This window comes from Mastigoproctus giganteus, chromosome 1, assembly GCF_048544385.1.
Source record: "Mastigoproctus giganteus isolate SK-2022 chromosome 1, ASM4854438v1, whole genome shotgun sequence".
NCBI classification, from domain to species: domain Eukaryota; kingdom Metazoa; phylum Arthropoda; class Arachnida; order Uropygi; family Thelyphonidae; genus Mastigoproctus; species Mastigoproctus giganteus.
This window is the reverse complement of record NC_143575.1, coordinates 190,031,094-190,054,445: the sequence shown is the minus strand read 5'-3', so window position 1 is coordinate 190,054,445 and position 23,352 is coordinate 190,031,094. Positions and strand designations below refer to the sequence as shown.

Here is a 23,352-nt window from a genome sequence, read left to right as displayed (position 1 = left end):
AAGTAATGAACAGGTTTGAATTGCCTGGCAATAAACTTGTAAGTGTTGCGACTGACGGAGCACCTGCAATGATAGGGGAAGACCAAGGTCTCATTGGTCTTTTAAACAACGATCCTAAAATTCCACGTTTCTTACCTCTTCACTGCATAATTCACCGCGAGCATCTCATAGCGAAGTACTTCAAATACGAAAATGTGTGGAAGATTGTTTTGCAGATTGTAAATTTAATTAGAACAAATGCCAAAACACATCGTCAATTTAAGAACTTTTTAGAAGAGTTGTGAGTGAATGACGAAACAGATGAATTGCCCAGTGATTTTTCCCTATTGTGTGTTGTAAGACGGCTGTCAACTTACAAAGTTTTGAGCCATTTTGTGGAACTCCTAAATCCTATCATAACATTTACAAAAGAAAAAGGAAAAAAATACCCAGAATTAGAAAATGAAACTTGGTTTTCTGACTTAATGTTCCTTACAGATAGTATAGAAAATTTGCAAACACTTAATTTGGCTTTACAAGGAAAGGAAAAAATTATTCTTGATTTGTCACAAACTGTATTTAGTTCTGAAGCTAAACTTCTGCTTTTTGTGTATGATCTTAAGAACAAAATATTTAATCATTTTACGCTAGTAAAATGAAATATAATTAATATCAAAGAAGAAAAGTTAGACGAATACAAAGAAAAACTGGAAGAATTACAAGCAGATTTCAAACATAGGTTTGAAGATTTGAAAAGTTTGAAATCTACATTTGCATATTTTGGGAACCCATTTATTTGTGATATTATTGAAGATGGATTTCCAATTTCTGAAATAATACTTGTTGAAAAAGCCGCTGGGGAATTGGAGTTATTAGAGATGAAAGAGGATCAGGCATTGCAAATGCAGCACAAATCTACTTCTATAATTGAATTTTGGAAACTCGTGCCAGAATCAAAATATCCACATTTGAAGAAAGCTGCTTGCTGTCTAATTTCAATTTTGGTACAACATATTGTTATGAATCTTTGTGTACTTCATTGTGTACTCCACAATGAAGTTCGTGAAGTCGAAATGAAAGGAAAGGAAAAAATTATTATTGATTTGTCACAAACTGTATTTAGTTTTGAAGCTAAACTTCAGCTTTTTGTGTACAAGCTTAAGAACAAAATATCGTTCACAGTTGACCAATCATCATCTCACTGAATTGCTACGAATGGCTTTAACAAATTTTATGCCAAATTTCAAAGATTTGATCAAAGGTCTTCGTTAAATGTTATACTTTTTATTAATGCATTTTTATTATATTTTATTTTTATTATTAAAATTTTGAAATAATTATTTTGTATTTTCTTTCTCTTAATTATATTTTCTTATATATGTATACTTTACATAGCACTTAAGACTTGTGTAGAATATGTAATCATATTAATTAAATTAAATTAAATTTGAATTTGTGTATTTAATACTATGTAACTATGGTGTGGCTCTTTATAATATATGAAAAACCGGAATGCGGCTCTCATTGACCTCATGTGTGCCCACCACTGGCACACATGAGGTCAAACAAACTACGAATCAATCCAGATAAAACAAAAATGATGCTCTTCGAATCCAAGCCAGATCTCAGACGCCCACCACAAATTAAGATCTCTGGAAAGCAACTCCCAATTGTAACACAGATGAAAGTCCTGGGGGTGATTATTGATTACAAGCTGAGCTTCACTCAATGTTTTATGCACTTAGGGACCAAGGCTAAAAGATTCTCAGCAGCCATCATTAGATTTTCCAGATGTGACTGGGGACTCAAATAAACTCTGTCCTTAAACTACACAGTGGTCTTTTTGCTTATTGTGACATATGCGGCTGGCGCGTGGTTTCATAGAGTGAAGCTAGTCAAAATGAGAGACAAACTTAACTCCATCCAGCAAAGCATGCTTTTGTCTACTCATAGAATTTGCCAGACAGTGTCCACAGTTGCCGTTCAAGTGATTGCTGGAACATTACCACTGGATTTGTACGTTATCCATCGAGGTCTAAACTTCAGATCAAGAAGAAAATTCCAACTAAAATCCTTGAAATTGAACTGGATCTAAACAGCAACCCCATAGCCGAAAGTCTCAGGTGCTACAATGAACTAATAAACATTTGGCAGACCAGATGGGATACCTCTGTAACAGGCACCATCACTAGAAAATTCCTTCCAGGGGTCTCATTTACTGCAACGAAAATTGTTAAGTCCTGGCTGTCGCTGACCTTGGATTCCTCCTTCTTTGTCACTAGACATGGCTCCCTCAACAAGAAGCTATTTCAGCTAGGGACTGTCTACAACAGATAGCTGTTTCTGCGGAGAAAAGAACTGGAAGCTTCTGCTATTTGATTGTCCATTGTATGAAGACATAAGAAGAACTCTTACCTAGGCAGTACCAAACATCACTGAGCATCAACCGGATCTCCTACTCCGAACATCAGAAAACCTCTCAGCGCTGCAGACTTATGCTGCACAAGTCTTCGAGTTTAGAAGGCAAACCCATGCCGAAGCAAGACACATTAGAAATACTCATGCAGCGAACTGAAAGCCCGCAGTGAAAAATTTTTTTATTTTTATATTATTTATTTTATTTATTTATTTTTTCGTTGCTTTCTGCCTGGAGTTAGTTATTTTGGTGCAGCTGTTTTTTATTTATTTTATTTTTTCCTGCAAACACCAAATTTTTTTTTTTATTATTATTATTATTTTTTTTTTTTTCCTTGCTTAATTTGCCATTTAGATATGGCTTTATTGAAATTTATTATTTGCAGACGACATTGTCATCATAAGCCAAGATTCCAAAGAATTGGAGGAAAATCTTAGTCAGCTATGCAGAGTTAGAAAGGATTCTGGACTAAAGATGAATATGGCTAAAACAAAAAGTAATGATGAACAAGTATGCCACAGAAAGGGATATAATGATTGAAGCAGTAATTAAAAGGTAATTGAAGGAGCAGTAATTTAAAAGGTGGAGTCATATACTTATCTGGGCCAATTCATTGGCTGTAATAATGATAAATGGCTGGAAGTCAAGAGAAGAATAAATTTTGGATGGATAGCATTCAGGAAATATAGTCACACCCTGCAGTGGGTTGATAATGGCTGCACTTTACTTTTTTTACTTTTACTGAGGAGCAATATCCCAATTTGCCTGAAACGTAAAATAATGAACCAATGTATACTCCCTACCATGACTTATGGAAGTGAAGTTGGGAATGGAAGATAAGCTCAGCACTACACAGAAGAATGGAACGAATTATATTGGGAATCAGACTAGAAGATAAGAAGAGAAACACACGGATTAGGTAGCAAACTCAAGTAAAGGAAATTTTTATCAAAACTAAAGAACTAAAATGGTCTTGGGCAGGACACACAGCTCGAAGACATTATGACAGATGGACTAAGAAAATAACAGAATGGTACCCAAGAGGAACTAGACGAAAACCTGGAAGACAATGATGGAGATGGACAGATGAAATTCATGAGTTAGTGGGTAGTAAATGGATGGCCACTGCACCAAACAGAAGGAACTGGAAAGCTGCTGAAGAGGCCTTCATCCTGCAGTGGATTGTGGTGGTGGTATGTGCATTGAAATCTTTACAACCTGCCTTTCCTTTTAGTACTGGTACTGTTAGCCGATAGCAGTAAATGTTCACCAGATATTTACCCACTTTCAATTGGGTAAAAATTTATTTTTTTATGGCCAAATTTCTAAACATTGGTTGGGTTATGAGTGTCATGTGTGAGTGTTTCTTTTCTGTAATAAAATTTCAGCTAGAGTTCACTAAAAACCAAATTTATCACATATAATCTTCCCAATGGGAGTGCTCGAAACTCAGAGAGGAAGGGCAATTTTATTCATAATTTTTAAGCCTCAACAATCTTAACTCAGCTGTTTACAGTCTAATCAAAGCAAACTTACAATACTTTATGGAGGATATCCTACTGGGATGCACTCATCCTCTTATTTCAGTCTACTATATTGAAACAAGATGGCAGCCACTGAAAATACAGTTCAAATCTTTACAATCTGATTGAAGCAAAATTTACAAAACTGCCTAGTTGCTCTAAAATCAGCTTCATCAATATCATCTTCTGAACTAATAAAATATGATAAACTGAAAATATTCATTGGATCCAGAACCTGATTTGCTAGGAGAAATTCTGATTTCTGAATCATGTTATCCACCAATTTTTGTTAACAAAAATCAGTGTAATATAAAAGTAACTATAATACCCTAACTCTCAAAATAAAACCTAAGATGTATCTCTTTTGTTATATTTGATAATAATAAAATTATAAAAATCAAACATCCCAACACCATTCTAAGTGTCTAATCAACACCATTCTTCACTTATGCTTTCATGTGATATTACTGAACGGAAGAAAAGAGCCATCCTGTCTACAGTAGCCAGCTATTATATACATCAACATCACTTATGGGAAAATCACATAACATTACAATAGTTTAGTGAATATTTGCATTAAAAGCAAAAGACATCAAAACATGTGGTACACATACCACACACAAGGAAATATCAATTTTTCAATTCCCTTATATGTCAAGGATATGAGCAAGTCAGGCGAGTGATTACCTTGTTTCTTTTAAGCTTACCACAACATCAGTATTATCAACACTGAACACTTCAGTTCTGCTCTTCAACATTATGTTATTAACCAGTTTTTTCCCTGCTATTTCACCACTGGGAAACATATTTCTGAACAACACACCTGCATAAATAGCACAGCTCAGAGAAGATTATGTTCTGTGAAAATCATTATCATTTAAGGGCTCACATCTGGTGAGTATGGGCGTGGCACACCCAGGGTCCTGAGCTGGATATCATCATTCTTCTCTTTCTTGGTGATTCCCTTCTAGTTCTGACTCTTGTTCTCTCTCAGGGTAATTCAGATTTTTTTTTTTTTTTTTTTTTGCTGGTGCAGCATAAGCCTCGGGCTTCCTTGCACCATATAGCTAATAATAATAATAATAATAATCTTTACCTTAAAATATCACATCTGTATTTGATTTTCTTCATGAGCTACACATTATTCTTATGTTTATTTTTTTGCAGATATCTGATTTTATATCATTTCCTCTCACATGAAATTTAAAAATATACCATTCTACTGCATCTATGGTGGAAGGGGGGGGATCAAAAGGTTCGTACCCTTACCTAGAAATAATAGCGCTAGAAAGGCGAAACTTCACAGGAACTTGAATCCTTTTCTATGTATTCTCCATGTATGGTAACACATTTCTCCCATCTATGGATCAGTTGTTTAATGCCTTGATCATAGAAGTCTGCACTTTTTGCCTGAAACCACAATTCCACTTCATTGATAACTTCCTGAGATGAATCAAAGCAGCGTCCACGCGATGGTTCCTTCATTTCTCAAAACAAGAAGTCTGATGGTGCTAGGTCAGAAGAATAGGGTGGGTTCACCCTAAAAAAGTTCTCAATATCTGTATTACATAAACCCAACAGTTGGGGATAACACTGCATTTGATATTGCTTCTGGAAAGGAGTCCTGCACAATGGGTTCCAATCTTGGAACCCATTGTGCAGAGTCCTTAGATGGTCATGTAAAATGCTGTGGGCAGACCCATAACTAATTCCCACTGCATCTGCGATGAAATGAATTGTCACATGTCTATCACTCAGCCAGCTGTTCAACCTTTGTATCCGTCTCACTGTCTGTGGATGTTGATGGCCTTCCTTCTCATGGCTCATCAAAGCCCCTGTATGACCACACTGGAACTCCCGTTTCCACTTTTTTACAGTGTCATGGGATGCACATACACAGCTTTCATTTCTTCATCAATTTCCTGAGCTTTCTTGCCCTACAAATGCAGGAACTTGATCACTGCTCGATAGTCTGCTTTGTCAGCCCTAGCGTCCTTCCTCAGATTCTGGGCTCCACCTCTGGTGTACGATCACCTACAGGATTGAAATCTCACATGTTAGTTACTGAATATGTAGACAACTTATATTAGAAACGGCGTCTTCCTACTGATATTTTATCTAGGTCAGGGTACGAACACTTTTTGATACCCTCTCGTACATGCTGTAGAATTCTACATTCAAAGCCAATGTGTTAACTTTTAACTAATCTGGCCACCGGTAATCTGGTTCCACCGCTAATTCGGACATAATTTCTGCGAATGTAATTTCAAATTTCCCGGGTCGACACACAGACCTGCCGCTACTGTTTTGGTGGTGTTGGTTGCAGCATCAGCTGTTGGTGTGAACTCGTAAACACTGGCAAGTCATTCCCACTTGTTTTTCTGCATTTATTATTATAACCTGCTCACATTTAGCCCCAGCCATGGTTCCAATGCATAAAGGAAGTGCCTCTCGTGGTGTAAAGCACAAACACCATCCATTGTCCATAACAGATAAAGTTAAACTTCTGAAAAAACTCGACAGTGGTGTGCCTGTGAGGAGTTCAACTCTGCTCAATTGTAAATTCCAGCAATTTCTCTCAGTTCCTCTTATCTTCGTAATTTTCTTTTAGCCATTCCTTTTTAGATTTTTTTGCTCGCCACACTTGCAATAATGTATGACGCTATTACGGCATACATATGTATGCCGTAATAGCGTCACACGTATGTGGCCGACACGGCTTCTCAAGAAATAAAGTAAGTAACCACATATGTTGGTTACTTTATTTCACTTAAAATATAAAAAAAAAAAAAAAAAAAAGACTTTTTTTTATATTTTAAGCGAAAAAACGACAATACTGACAGTACAATATTTATTTTAGAATTACTAATCAAATTATTTCCTAAATATTTTTTGTCCCCTGGGAAATTTTTTTCTTAAACTAGCTTGGCAGTCAACGTGTTAAAGGTAAAAGGAGATGGTTAGCTGTTGGGTAAAATGTATGTGCTAAAATAATCACCGGTGATCCAGCATCCCACAGGTCCCAACGCTGCTGGATTAGTGATGGTCAACCTGTACTATATATTTCTTTAGAATCCTAGAGAAGGAGGGTATTAGATCCACTTTAGTTTAGTACCACGCAAAAAATATGGTAAACATCACATATAATACAGTGCAAAAGTTATGCTCTGTATTACACAGCACAACTTATACTCTGTTTTGCACATTCCACATATTTTATGCAACATAGGGTACACCTGATATATAATTTGTTAACCAGAGATGAAAGATGATATTTAAAGTGCAGACTCTACAAACTTTTTTTAAATTTTTAAAAATATTTTAGGATTTCAAATATACAAGAATTTAATGGCAAAGCTATACTTTTACTCCTTTTTTTTTTTTTTGAAAAAAATGGAGATTTGAAAAAATGATGGAGATGTAAAGATTGGGAGAGTCATTTGTGATCAATCCCAAGCAGTGCTCCTTCAGGATGATTTAAACACGCTTCAAGAATGGTCAGAAAAGTGGCAGCTATGGTTTAATGCAGCAAAATGCAAGATCTTATACTTAGGGAATAGCAATTCCAAAACAACTTATACACCTGATGTAACTGAATTAAAAATAACAGAGTAAGAAAGGGATCTGAGAGTTAAGATATGGGCAGATATGAAGCTCTCTGAGCAGTGTAAACAAGCATAGGAAAGTCCATGGTGCCCTACTGATGATTTATCGAACAATATCCTGTAGAGCTAGGAAAGTCACAATCCCACTGTATAAGACAATTGTAAGGCTGTAATTGAAATACTGTGTCCAAATAAAGATACCTCATGAAAAAAAGTGGGAGATAATAGTACTGATTCTTACCATGTGAGTTGCCCATCTTTAGAAAGAAAAAGTCCAAAGATCGGGAACTTGCATGATGAGATCAGCAAAAGTGCTACCATACAAGGAAATACTTCGATTATGTGGACTACAGAGCTTGGCAACAAGGCAGCTTAGAGGGAATGCCATTGAGGTTTATAAGGTTCTGAGAGGACTTAGTAAAATGAATGAAGGTGTGATTTTTACTGTTATAAAGAATTAATGAACTAGGGATCATAAATTCAAATTACAGGGCAAGATGTTTTAACAAAAGAGCAGGAAGTTTTCTTTTAGCCAGGAGTTGTTGATTACAGGAACAAGTTCTCTCTCCTTTGGTAGTCGAGGCTGATAATTTGAAAAAATTCAAAGGTAAACTGGATTGTAGTCTACATGAAAAGAAGTACATGATTTGTATTTTCTACTTTTTTACTGGTTATTTTATTTATTTATTAGTTATTATTATTTTTTTTTATTTTTTTTTACTAGTGCAGCAAAATCCCATGGCTTCCTTGCACTATATGACTAATATTAATACTAATATTTATTGTGCTTCATTATGCATTTGAAGAAAGACCTGGTAAAGAGTTTGTAAGTGATGCAAATAGTTTATTTCTTGGTCCTGCATTACATCTTTGACTCTAATATTTTCCCTGGGAAAGAAGTCAAACTTACAGATTTATAATTACTCACTTCACCCTATGATCTCCCTTTACAAATTGGGGATACATTCATACATCTCCAGCCCACAAGGATGTTTTAAAGATAAGAAACTATTTCATTGTGGGTGGGGAATACCCAACCTCAACCTATGCTTGTTTACATTAAGGTCGTCAGCTTCAAAGTATTTGGCATTTATAATATTTTTGGATGTATAAATTACTAAAATTCAAAAGAATTTGACTGCCCCCAAATAACTGGACTTTGTTGAAATTCACCACATTTGACTCAAGAATGTAACCTGAATATTTGTTCCATCAGCATTTAAACTTCTGCACAGTGACAATAGTGACCTTCAAAAAAGTAAAATATATTAATCTACCTGTTCTGCTATCATGATTGGAAGAATAATGATGATAAACTTTTGAGACCCAGAGGAGAATTTGTCAAAAACAACTTACAATATACATTTTAAGATTTACCATAAGCATATTTTTTTTAATGCTAATGCAAATTACAATAATTATCTTATATTATATACAGGATGATTCACTACCAGTGCGACAAACTTGCAGGAGGTGTAGGGAGCACAAAGACGAATCGGAATCACATAGCATTGCAGGGTCGAAATGCCTTCGTCATGCGGTAGAGGACGTTGAACGTGAGGTCGCGTGAACAGCAATCCCGCTGGAAGTCAGTATTTACGAACCGGTTCCCGAGGCAGTAGGATGGATGAATATTCAAATGTTGAACTGGCCGACATGCACCTCGCGTATGGAGCTGCGGACTGTAGCGGGTGCGCCGCTCTGCGCTTGTACCAGAAATGATTCCTGCACAGGCGTGCTCCTCATCATACGATTTTCGCACGTGTTCACAGAAGGTTATGTGAGACTGGCTGTTTCACGAGAGGTACCATGAATCGAGAGCGAACGACAAGGACGCCAGACAATAAGGAGAATGTCCTACGTCTTGCAGAAGTCCATCCGAGTACGAGTACTCGAGAGATAGGCCAACGATTGGGTATTTCCCAATCCACTGTATGGAGGATACTGTCAACAAACCAAATGAGTTCATACCATCTGCAATGCGTCCAATCATTGGAGCCTGCAGATTATCCACTCCGGAGGACTTTTGCTACTTGGTTTCTTCAACAGAAACGGTTCGCAAATGCTGATTTCCAGCGGGATCGCTGTTCACGCGACCTCCCATTCAACGTCCTCTACTGCATGACGAAGGCATTTCGGACCCTGCAATGTTATGTGATTCCGATTCGTCTTTGTGCTGCCTACACCTCCTGCAAGTTTGTCGCACTGGTAGTGAATCACCCTGTGTGTGTTTATATATATATATATATATATATATATATCTTCAAATGTTAAGTTTTAATCCATTAATGTAAGAAGGTAGCATAACCATATAAAATGGATAAAAACATTCAGCTGTTTAGTATTCTACACTCAATAAAAATTCCACAATAGCATGGAGTTTTTAATGGGTGTGACCTTCAAAAAAGTAAAATATATTAACAGATTAATTGCCTGCCATCAGAAAACAGCATTAATGTCACTTCTTTTGAAGCAATAGGCTATGTAACAGTTCACATTTATTTCACAGTTCACTTCATTGTTTGAGTGGGGCAACTCCACCATAGCATCACAGATAGCATATTCTTTTAATAAAATTAATCTACCTGTTCTGACAAAAGGACATATGAAATAGATGCACACATCCTAATAAACAGGGTGTCTCAAAAATATTGGTACAAACGTTTAGGGGAGGTAGGTAACATCTAAAGGAATGTGAATCGCATAGGAACCCATAACCAGAAACGTCACAGGAAAGTATTAGCAGAGGCACAAGAAGCAGAAATGACACAAGAGAGTAATTAGTGGCAAACATTTATTTGACATAATATTAACAATGGAGTACGAGATGGATGCATTTCATAATGTTACAACAGATGCTCGAAGGTTCCACCATGAGACATGATGCATGTGTGACACTGACACAGCATGGATTGGCGGACACGGTCGAACACACCTGGAGTTTCTTTGACAGTAGCAGCAGTGCAGACGAGTCTCACCATGAGATCCATTTCCGTCTCCACAGGCGATTCATACACAATAGATTTGAGGGGCCCCCACAGAAAGAAATCAAGGCTCGATAAATCAGGTGGGTGTGGGGGCCAGGCAACGGGTCCACAACAGCCAATCCATCGACGCCCAAAACACCTGTTCAAATGGTCACGAACACACTTTCCATAATGGGCAGGCGCCCCATCATGTTGAAACCAAATGTTACGTCTCACATTTACTGGAACATCATCAAGTAACCCTGGTAGAACGTGTTCAAGAAAGATCCGATATTTAGCGGAGTTCATGTGGGATGGTAACAGATATGGTCCGACTAAGCAGTCACCGACAATACCTGCCCACACATTCATTGCGAAGCAATGTTGTGCCGCATGGGGGCACACACCATGCGGGTTGTCATGAGCCCGCACACAGTGTGGGTTGTCGTGAGCCCACACATGAGCATTGTGCTGATTGAATAAGCCTTCCCGAGTGAAATAAGCCTCATTCGTGAACAAAACATAGGCTGGAAAATTTAAGTCTTGAACACTTTCATGGAGAAACCACTGCGCAAAAGCCACACGTGCAGGATGATCTTGGGGGAGCAGTAACTGAACCCTATGGAGATAAAAGGGGTGTAAGGTTATTTGTTATTTGGTTTTTAGAAGCATTAGCAACTAAGGCCATATTGCTCCGGGAATATGCGGTGGTCATTCCCTTGACCTTTCCGCATCCTCCGTATTTGGTGGTGACGGGCTCGAATCCCGGTCTAATCAAGAAGCGTGTACTACGCACTGCTGCTCCTTCCCACCTGGCTACGGAGGTGCCCGGGGGCTAAGGAATCGTCGTGCCAGACACACTGTACACTGTATAAAGTATGTTCGTGTCAGACGGCACCTGGGATTTCTCCCATCTCCGCGTGTGTTTCGCTGTATCGAGGACAGTACACTGCCAAGCCAGAGACTTGAAAATGTGTGGGTCGTGTCTGTGCAGTGTGATATGTTGTGCCCATTGTTTATCCGGCTTATTGGCCGCCAGGCCCCTAGTGGGGCCCGACGTTGCCCATACCCTGCCACGTGGAGGCTAGCCGGGTGTATCCAGTATCACAACAATTTGCTCTGGCAGGTCCTGCCACCTAGTTTCCTGGGATTTCAGTGGCTAGGGCCTATTTAAAAAAAAATAAAATAAAATAAAATAAAAGTTTATGCATTTGACATTAATGCTTAATGGGATTGCTGTTAGGAAATCGCTGGTTAGGGTTGAACACTAAAGAGATGTGTTAAAGGCCAAATAGGTCGGGCAAAATTTTGATGTTATTAAATTTAGACATGTAACGCTAGATAAAAGCTGAGTGTTAGATATCTTAGAGATTTGCACAAAACCGGTAGAATTTAGACATTGGTTATAATTTGGCGGCATTGTTAAGGGATGTACTTGGTCGATTTAGTGAGAGAGAGGGGGGGGGGATTGAAGACTGGGGAGGAAACAGATAGAAGAATAGGGACGGATAGAGTAGGCATCCCCAAAGAGGCCAGTGGAGACGAGCCCCACCAGGCGAAATATGAGGGGTAGGCAGGGAGGAGAGGAGACAGATCCATCTCCTCCCCTCCCTGCCTGGGGATGGGGTTTTAAAGGGAACCAGGTTAGAGTACCCAGTTCGGATCGCCAATGGCGTGTTGGCAGCAAAGCCGCAGAATGTCTTCGTCGGTGTCTTGTCCAAGGAGTGTCGAATCCGGTATGAAGGTCCAGCTGCCCATCCCGCTTTGGGGGTGGGATATGTTAGCTGGCAGTGGGGAAGCTACCAGGTGAAGGGGGGGGGGGGGAGACACACACATTTACTTCATTCATAATGTGCATTCTCACTCTACTTGCATTCTTTTTTTTTTTATTTATTTATTTTTTTTTATTTTATACTTTTTTCTTATTTTATAATTTTTTTTTTATTTATTTATTTATTTTTTTTTTTTTATTTTTTATTTTTTTTTATTTTATACTTTTTTCTTATTTTATAATTTTTTTTATTTATTTATTTATTTATTTGTTTTTTATACTTTTTTCTTATTTTATAATTTTTTTTTTATTTATTTATTTATTTTTTATACTTTTTTCTTATTTTATAATTTTTTTTATATATATATATATATATATATTTTTATTTATTATTATTATTATTTTTTTTTTTTTTTTTTTCACTCAACTCATTCATCTTTTTCTCACACACCAGGAGGGGATGCAATGATGGGTAGCGTAAATTTAAATACTAATTAAAACCAGGGTTAGTGTGTACTTAACTTAGCATTTGTGGTTTGTGTTCTTTTCTCTCACGCTTGCACTTTTATTCATTCTTCTAGCTCTCATTTCATTTATTCGACTCTTTCTTTCTGCACTGCACTCTCTGGGCACCGCAACTTACTGTTATTCTTCAGTTGTGGTGCAGGCCTAGCTGCAAGGTTTTTTTTTTTTTTTTTTTTTGCAGGCCAGGGGAGAATGCAGTGATAGTGTTTATGTGGTTTGTAAATGTTTGTTGGTACAGTATATATAAAGTAATGTAAGTTATTTTTAACTTTGTATTCTTTCGGCCAATTACATTTGCTCTTCTGCTCACTCCCATTCACTTTCTCTGCATGCATTCCCATCCCCCTCCCCTACATTGGTTTGGGGCCCCAGGTTCCTACACATGGCATGGTAGTCATGGGGAGTTTTGTTATGTCAGGTTTCTGTCAGGGTGCAGAATACTGCTATCCTAACAGTTTTTAAGTCATCATCTGGGCGTGGTGGGAAACTTGGGCAATTTTACTATTGATTATTGTTTAATTGCTGGGGGGCTGAAATTGCTCTGCGTATTTCGAAAACTTTCTGTGTGAAAGATGTAAAAGCTTTATAATTTTGCTCTTCTATGATGAAGAGATGTTCTTCTCCCCTGGGAAGGGGACCAATCTGTGCTATTAGTTCTGTTCTGGGGATGTCATATATTATACATTCACAGAGAATGTGTGCCCAGTCTTCACTTTCGCCACAGGTGCAGTTTGGGTCATCGGTCAGGCCTAAGGAGGTTAGTTTCGCCTTTAGGGAGCCGTGCCCTGTCAATATAAATGTTGTAAAAAGTCCAGGGGCATACCACTTAGGTGGCTTTGGGCTAAATATTGACACCAGTGGCAGAAACCGTTTGGTGACCAGACCTCTGGTTTCCTGCTCCCACTTTGTTTGCCATAGCTCGTGGAGCTTTGTGGCTATTCTTTTTCTTTCATCATTGAAGGTATTGGTTGTATCAAGGGCTATCCCCAGAAATTCTGTGGGTATGCCCTTTTTAAATCTATAATATAAGCCTCTTTTGGCTACTTCCAGGTAAAGTGGGAGAGTTCCGGCCAGCAACTGTAGTGCAGGTGTGCTTACTGTGCGACATGCTCTGGTAATAGTGAGTAGTATTGTCCTTTGTATCGATTCTAATTTATTCCTATTTCTTACTATGGCCGAGCGGATGAACCACGCACCGGCTCCATAGGTGATAACAGGCAGGAACATTGCACGGTATATGATTGCCAAGGTCTTTCTTTTGAGTCCCCAGTTTGCTCGACTGATCCTGGCAATCATACCTGCATAATTTCTCACTTTCTTCGCCAAGTAGATCAAATGGGGGTAAAAAGTTAATTTTGAATCAAAGACCACTCCAAGATATTTTAGTTCTGTTACCATTTTTATAGTGATTGTGTTAATTTTGATTTGTGGACGTCTTCTCATGTCCAAATTACCTTTTAGAAGTATTTGTTTGGTTTTTTCAGGCGATATTTTGAGCATGTGCATTTGTGCCCACTCCTGCAGCTGCAAGAGAGCGGCATTTGATCTTTGCTCTACAACCACTCGTGAGTTGCCTTTTACAAGGAAAATCATGTCATCTGCAAAGGCCAGGCTTTCCACGGGGCCCAGATCCAAGGCCAGAAATTCATCCAGAACAATGTTCCAAAAGAAAGGGCCAAGGATTGATCCCTGCGGGCAGCCTTTATTCACAGGGCGTGTCAATTCCTGGAACCTTGTGCATACTGAGACACTTCTGTCTGTAAGGTAGCTGTTTATTACCTTATAGAGGTTTTGTGGGGCATTTGCCTGGCGAAGTCTCCTAAGGACACTAGGCCACCACAGTGAGTCAAATGCCCCAGCAAAGTCAATGGAGATTGCCAGCATATATTTCTCCTCTGTGTTTTTAACTGTTGTCAGTAGGTGGTGCATGGCATCCTCCGTAGAATTGCCCTGCTTAAAACCATACTGATTGTTGGAATGCAAGCCTGCTTCTGTGTAATATTGAACTAATCTGCTGTATATTAATCTTTCGTATATTTTCCCTAGTACAGGGAGTAGGGCTATTGGTCTATATGATTTGGGATCAGTAGGGAGTTTTTCAGGGTTTTTCAGGATTAACCTTAACACAGCTTGTTTCCATATTTTTGGGAATATACCTTCTGTCATACAGTTATTATATAGTGCTATTAATTTATCTGGTGCTATTTCTGCTAATTTTTTGATAATCTCAACCTCTAAGAGGTCAAAACCTGGGCATTTATTGTTTTTGGTTTTAGATAGTGCTATTTCTAAGTCTTGTATAGTAAACAGAGGTTCAATATTGGCATTGTCATATTCAGTGTTTTCTTTTATAATGTCGAACTGGGTGGGGGAATGATTTCCAGTTTCAGTCTGAATGATACTGTCTAGGATGTTATTTACAGAATCCACCCAACACAGGGTTGGGGTTCCATCTGGTTTGACAGTAGTTTCTAAGACATCTCCTCTTGGCAGCTTGTTGGTCACTATTCTGTAGACAACTCCCCAAGGGTTATTGTTTCCAGTAGTTCCCACCAAGTGCTTCCAGCATTCCTTTTTCTTATCTTTTATGAGGGCTGTATACTGATTCCTGAGAGTTTTATAAGAATCTCTCAGTGCATCCACCTCATTTTGTGACCAAGATGTTCTGGCTCTTTGAAAATGTCTCCGTGCCTGGTGTACCCTACTTTTGAGTATAGTCAGTTCGGGGCACCACCAGGGAACTGTCTGCTTCCTCGGTTTTTTCCGTGGGATAGACAGGGTTGCTGTTTTTGTTAAAATGTTTGTCATAGTCAGTGCTTGCTCGTCCGGGCTACAGTTGCCTGATCTAGACCACTCATTTTCCTGTTTTTGCAGCTCAGCTGCTGTATGTTCTGCAAAAATCTGCCAGTTTGCCTTTTTAAGGTTATACCTTTTCATATCCAACAGAGAGTGTTGGGTTGTTTGTAATTGCCTGTTTAGTTTGAAGGAAATGGCTCTGTGATCTGATGTGGTCCAGGCTGGCTGGACACACCAGTCTGTGATTTTATAAGCTATTGAATTGGTGGCAAGAGTGATATCAATGTCACTCTCCCACATGGTACTGCTAAAAGTTGGGAGGTTATTTGGTTGGTTTAGCACTTGAAAGGGTGAGGTGGCTATATAGTCTGAAAGTATCTGGCCGTTGTGTGTGCCTGCTCTGTCTTCTGTACGGCTATGCCATAAGGCTGACCGGCAGTTGACATCAGCACACACTATGATATTTGCAGTAGGTAGCAAGTTTGTGACTACTTGTAGGTATTCAATAGTTGGATTTATATCTTCACCTGGTCTGGAATATAGTGAAATAATGTAAAACTGTCCTACAGCACTGGTAATATGGGCACACACTCCCACTGGGGAGCAGAGGTGACCCACCTTTGTGACTGTAAGGTCAGTATTTTTAACTACTATTGCTGTGGAAGGGACACCTGAGGTGTATTCTATTATTTTATAGTCTCTTGGGTATCCCTGAACTCTACCCATATGTGCGTAGGGCTCCTGGAGTACCAAGATATCTATATTATTTTCTTCCAATTTGAGTTTGATCTGATCTACAACGGCTCTTGCTCTTTGAGCATTCAATTGGACAAGATTTAGAGCCCTAGTCACATTTATGTTTTCAATCTGGCCCATAGTTGGTCCTAGATTGTATAAGTTTTGCCATTTTTTTTATAACTGGGGCATTTATCATCCCTGATACTATGTGTATAGTCAGTCAGCCGTGCTGCCTTGCAGGTAGCACATTTTGGCTGCTGAGACTTATTTTTGCAATTTTTGTAATCGTGGCCAGTGACTGCACAGTGACCACAGACAGGTTCTTTCTGAGTGCAGTCTCTGGCAATGTGACCATATTTATGGCAGTTAAAGCAACTTTGGATAGGGAAATGTTCTCTAAATCTATGACTGGTCCAGCCAGCATAGATTCTCTGTTGTCCCTGCAATACCTTCCAAATTTTTGGTGTAATTTCTGCAATTATGTTGAGTTGTCCATTCCTTTTGTTTTTTGTTGCTCTTTTCAGCAGGAATTCAGCAGCAAATTCATCTATTGTCATTTCATTGTTAAAGTTTTTGAAGTAGATATCCATCATGAATTCTTTTTCTATTACTGACACAGGTACATCAAAGATTATAATATTAGGGTTTTTCCCTTTTGGTTTTCCAGGGAGCAAGCCCAGTTTTTCAATTTCAGGATGGTTTTCTATTTTTCTTAGATCCTCTTTGCTTGCTACCTCGATCAGGACTCCATTATTCCTGATTTTCCGCATGTTGTTTATCTTTATTTCTCTCAGATGAGGCCTCAGCTTTGTTACCACTGTGTCCTTAACTGCCTCACTGGTTTTATGGGTAGAGTCACTTTTTGCTTTCAGAATAACAATGTTGCTTTCCTTGTTTATATTAGGTTGCTTAGTAGCTATTTGTTTTGCTTTAGTTATGTCCTGTTTGCTATTAACCTTTGCACATTGGGCATAGGTTAGTGTGTTCATTGTTTTATAGTTGTTCTTCTCCTCAGTTGTAACCTCTAATTTTGATTTTAACACTTGGTTCTCTGTGTTTAATTCAATCAGGCGCTGCTCAAGCAGTGACCAACAGTTCACTATCTGCAGCCTAATTGCAGAAGTAATCCTGTTTGTTTGCTTGTGCATATATTCTTCTAGATACACTCTGGTTTCCTTTGCCTGTTTGATAGGGTCAGTCAAATTTGTTAGGTAGTCTAGTTTTAGTTCTTCTTCTGTCTTTTGTTGCATCTCTGGAATTTCTATAGTTTCTTGATTTTTTCCTTTCCTGCCCTTCTTAATACTGAGGGGGACAGGAGGCCAGCTATCCAGTTCGTTACCATTTTCCTCATTAACAGGGACTTTCTCCCTGAGCACTCTAGCTTCATTTTCAGAGGAGTCTTTTAGGTCATTGTCCAGAATTTTGTCATTATTTGATTTTTCAGCCATAATTTCTGCATTAAATTCACTTTTAGCAATTTTCTGACGTTTTAAGTAGTGGTTTGAGGTACTTATTTCCAGTGTAGGCCCACTAGAAATCAGAAATCGCGATTTTCAGGTTTTGGCGGGAAACGCCTGTAGACAAAGAAAACTATTTTATAAGCTAAGTATAAGTTAATTCTGTCAGGAGTATTATATTTTCCATACAAAATATCCTTATCACGAGCCGTTTCAAGTATAATATATTCAAATTTCTCGACTTTTGAGACGTATTCAAATCAGTGGCTATGCCAGTGGGCTCGCTACCGCTGAAGCTGTAGCGATCGCGCTGGACAAAATCACTCTCAAAAGAGCAAAAATAGCCAAATAAAATCACAAAAACTATTCTTGCCCGACTTAATTTACTTACCTTCATCTGTGATACTCTTCAAACCTGAAAAATCCATGTTCTAATACTTGCCTAAATCGAAGATCGCGCAATATCGTCGTCTGCCGTTTACATCAAGTGGAGCTTCGTGCAGATGCGTCCGTACACTTCCGCGACCACAGCGACACTTCTGTACACTGTACACTGTAACGAGACACTCCTAAGGTAGAGGCAACGTCATGTGTGCTGGTAGTAGGATTATTCTGGACAGCATTCAACACACTTTCTTCCATGGCAGGAGTTCACGTCGAACGTGGTTGGTCTGCCCACACTACTCCTGTTACCTCTAAATGACCCATAATTGCACAAATTTTGATGCACACGTGCAAACAAACAGTGGTCCAGTATATGTCTGTCTGGGAAGTGTTCTCCATAAATTCGTTGAGCGGTTCGTCCATTGCCCTCTGCTAATCCATATGCTAGGTGCATGTCTGCCAGCTCACAGTTCGTATATCGATGCATGCTCTTTGTGCGGTGACTACTGCTTGAATGAGTAAACCAGAAATTTTCCCTCTCGCAAACTGATGAACAGCGCCGTGTACCGACTTACGGTGACGTTTCCGGTTATGGGTTCCTATGGATTCACATTCCTTTAGATGTTGCCTCCCTCCCCTAAACGTTTGTACCAATATTTTTGAGACACCCTGTATATAACAAAAGATTTTTATTTTATGTAATAATATAAAGCTTTTTGCATTACAAAATGATAAAAAATAAATAACATGGTGTTGCTTTTTATATTTATCGGCATAATTTACTCAAAAATGCATAAAAAATTTAATTATAATCATTGGTACTAAAAAGGGCTTGAAAGACTCAGACTACAGGAAATTTACTAGGTAAACAAGTTAGTGCAAAGCATCATTTTAGTTTGTAGTATATCACTGAACTAGGTGAAATAGCACTGATTTCGTTACATCTCATATTATAAACACTTTCATGAGTTGCCTGTTATTGCACTACCTCAAATAAATAATGCGTTCCCCAGTAGAGAACACTAATGTTACTTATTCTCAGCAGATACCACCACCCAGGTGCCATCTATGGTACCTACCGGCCCACCGATGAGAGGCCAACAAGCTTTGAAATGGTGCCATCTGGGTGGTGATATCAGCTGAGAATAAGTAACATTAGTCTTCTCTACTGGGAAGGCATTGCTTATTTCAGGTAGGGCAATAGCAAGCAACTCGTTCTTAAGGCATTCACACTATGAGATTTAACAAAAACAATGACATTTCACCTAGTTTGATGATTTACTACAAACTAAAATGATGCTTTGCACTAACTTGTTCATCTAGTAAATTTCCCATAGTCTGAGGCTTTTTACTACTGTGTACTTTTTACTACTGTGTTTTACTCACTATCTAGCATCTACAATATTGTGAGGTTAAACTTCATAACTGGGTTATCACTCATTGTATCATTGAGGGTACCTACCCATTCCACCAATGAGAGACCAACAAGCTTCAAAAATTGGAAAGATTGTGCAAGGCTCAAGGGGTAGAATTTTTTTCAGCCTGGACTGTACTTGTTAACAGGAGAGATTGCTTCTACAGGGATGGGATACACTTAAATCGAAAGGGTACAAGAATATTTGCTGATGCTATCGAGGCAGTGTTAGGTGGGTCGGAAAACTGCTAGCTTGGGGGGAGACAAAGACCAATAGATTGACAGTAGCCACTGGCAGAGGTGAAAGAGATTCTTGCACTGCTTCTATTAGAATGAGCAGAAGCCTGAAAAACAGGATGCATGGTATTTCAGAGACTGCTGGGAGCCATTGCGGTACAAGTAAACACATGGGTTGTGTTAGGGTAGCTAAGAATAGAAACAGGTGCAGGTATACTTGCGTGTACACCAATGCTAGGAGTTTAGTAAATAAATTTGATGAATTTGAGGTATTGCTCAAAACATCAAAGGCAGATATTGTTGGGATATCAGAGACGTGGTGTCACACAGATATAAGGGATGCAGAACTGCAATTTGGGGAGTACAACGTCTACAGAAAGGACAGACAGGATAGGAAGGGGGGAGGGGTTATGCTATTAGTTAAGAAACACATAAAAACCAAGGAAGTGAAACCAGTCAACATCGCTGGACAGTGCAGCGTTGAGTCAGTTTGGTGTGACATAAGCATTGGGAGATCAAAATTGAGAGTAGGAGTGTGCTATAGGCCTAATGACTTTGATGAGTATAATAAGGAACTGTACAGGGAAATAGAGTGGGCCAGTAAATCAGAGAGTCTTATAATGGGAGATTTTAATTTCCCAGATATTGACTGGAATTTGGGGGCTGGTTACTCACACACTAGCAGGGCTTTTGTGGATTTATTGGATGATTGTTTTCTACATCAGCATGTTCGGGAGGCAACTAGAGGTAGTAATACTCTTGATTTGATTATCAGCAGTGATTCTTCATGCATTAGGAATCTGCAGATAAATGAACCACTAGGTGGCAATGATCATAGTGTGCTGAAGTGGGATTTACTCAAAGAGGTAACTACCATTAGGGGTAAAGGGAAGGGTTATTGCTTCCGTAAAGGCGACTACGATGGCCTGAGACAGTATTTAAATTCTATACAGTGGGACCAACTGATGATGTTACCAACAGCAAATTCAAAATGGGAAGCATTCAGAGAACTTATCTTGGAAGCTACTAGGCTTTACATACCAACTAAGAAATATTGTTCAAGGTTTAGGCCAAAATGGATGACAGATGAACTAATGAGGCATATGGCAGAGAAGAAAAATGCATGGGATACTTATAAATTAACACATGACACAGAAGCCTATGATAGATACAAGTTGATATGCAACCAAGTTACAAAGGAGGTTAGGCAGGCGAAGGCAGATTACGAGAAATCCTTGGCAATGGATGCAAAGAAAAACAGCAAAGAGTTCTTTACTTATGTAAACTCTAGAAGGAAGGGGATGAATCAGATTGGTCCACTTGATATTGATAGGTCAACTGTTGATGATCCTGCTCAGGTAGCTAACAAACTAAATGAATATTTTGCATCGACATTCACACATGAGGAGTTATTCAGCAAGGGGAATGCCAGAGGTGTATTCAACTCTAGCAATAAGCTACAGAATCTTGAAATAACTGGGAGTAAAGTGGAGGAGAAACTGTTGAAGATAAACACAAGAAAGGCACCGGGATGGATGGGATCTATCCAGTTATATTAAAGGAGGCAGCAAAGGAAGTAAGCAAACCCTTAGCCATAATTATGAGAGTTTCCTTGGACTCAGGGGAGGTACCCATAGACTGGAAATGTGCAAATGTGACCCCAATTCACAAAGGAAGATCAAAGGCTGACACAAGTAATTATAGACCTGTGAGCTTAACTTCTGTTCCAGGAAAATTAATGGAGGCACTGGTTAAAGAAGCACTGCAGGATCATTTAGACAAGACTTCAGTTATAGCTCAGACACAGCATGGTTTTGTTAAGGGGAAGTCTTGCCTGACCAACTTGATTGGATACTATGATGCAGTCACAAAAGAACTGGATGCAGGGAATAACTTTGATATTATATACTTGGATCTTAGAAAGGCTTTTGATACTGTTGCACATGGAAGACTGCTACACAAATTGGAGCAGTGTGACATTGGAGGCAAATTGCTGCTATGGATAAAGGGGTGGTTGAGGGGGAGAAGACAGAGAGTGGTAATCAATGGACACTGCTCATCGTGGACTAATGTTATTAGTGGAGTCCCTCAGGGCTCAGTGTTGGATCCATTATTGTTTTCTGTATTTATAAATGATATTGATGATGGTATATCAAGCTTAATGTCCAAGTTTGCAGATGATACAAAGGTTGGCAGGGTTGTCAAGGACACTACCTGACACTATGCTGCTGCAACAGGATCTGGAAAGGTTGAGCAGATGGGCTGAGAGGTGGCAAATGAAGTTTAACATTGACAAATGTAAAGTACTACACATGGGAAACAGCAACCCCAGAGCAACGTATCAACTCTGTGGTACTACACTGACAGTGGTAGAGAATGAAAGGGACTTGGGGGTGGTTGTGCAGGCAGATATGAAGTTCTCTGAGCAGTGCAGACGGGCTGCAAGTGTAGCTCATGGAGTATTGTCAATGATATACAGGAATTTTTCCAGCAGGGATAAGGAGGTGATTATTCCATTGTATAAGGCAATGGTCAGGCCACACCTAGAATACTGTATACAGGTCTGGAGGCGTCATTTCAAGAAGGATGTAGAGCTGCTGGAACGAGTACAGAGAAGGGCGACAAGATTAGTGAATGGAACAAAGGGGTGCTCTTACGAAGAAAGGCTTAAGTTTTGCAAATTACAGTGTCTGGAGACTAGGCACCAGCGAGGTGATCTGATAGAGGTGTATAAAGCCTTGAATGGTTTAAGCATGCTCAATGCTGATGGGATTCTTCCTCTAGCTCAGAATAATCACCTCAGAGGGCATAAATTCAAATTGAGGAAAGACAGATGTAGGATAGACGTGCGGAAATTTGCCTTTAGCCAGCGGGTGGTTGGTTGGTGGAACAGACTTCCATCCCTTGTGGTGGAGGTTGATAGCCTAAATAAGTTTAAGGCTCTGCTGGACAGGTAGTTTGAACGAACAGAGGGGTGAAGTGGAAGTGGGTTTTTTTTTTTTTTTTTTTTTTTGGCTGATGCTGCATAAGCTTGCTTTCTTGCATCAAATGCCTCTACTAATGCTAATGCTAAAAAGAGTACTGGCTGGGTGGTGGTAGTATCTGTCAAGAATAAATAACATCAGTCTTCTCTACTGGGGAAGCATTGCTTATTTGAGGGTTTTTTTTATGAAAACTCCAAACACAAGCAGTATTAGAACCTATATATAGTACTTAGAACCATGCACGGGTTGAAGGTTGGAAAGATGAATGAAGATACTCCTTGACATTAGGCTTGAACTTGTGTAGACTGTAATTTTCAGGAAATACATATGAAGGAAGGTTGTTGCAGAACATGGAAGTTGAATGAATAAATGAGAAAAGTTGGTTCTGTGAGTTTGAAGTCGGACAATAAAAGAATGTTGACTGGTTGTGGTACGTGGTCAGACTTCTTTGGAAAAGAGCACAGAAACTATAGAAACCAATTCAGAAGCCCCCGCATACACACTACTCAGACTCCTTCCAGTCACTATCTGGCAGAGTAGAGGCAGCAAGATTATAC

The 23,352-nt window shown here is 39.0% G+C and overlaps 1 protein-coding gene across 1 annotated transcript in view; it reads right to left on the bottom strand.

Annotated features, from left to right (window-relative positions):
- Nucleotides 1–23,352, bottom strand: part of LOC150091387 (protein DOP1A) — a 519,845-nt gene that overhangs the window by 217,390 nt on the left and 279,103 nt on the right. The gene's annotated exons all lie outside the window — the stretch shown is intronic.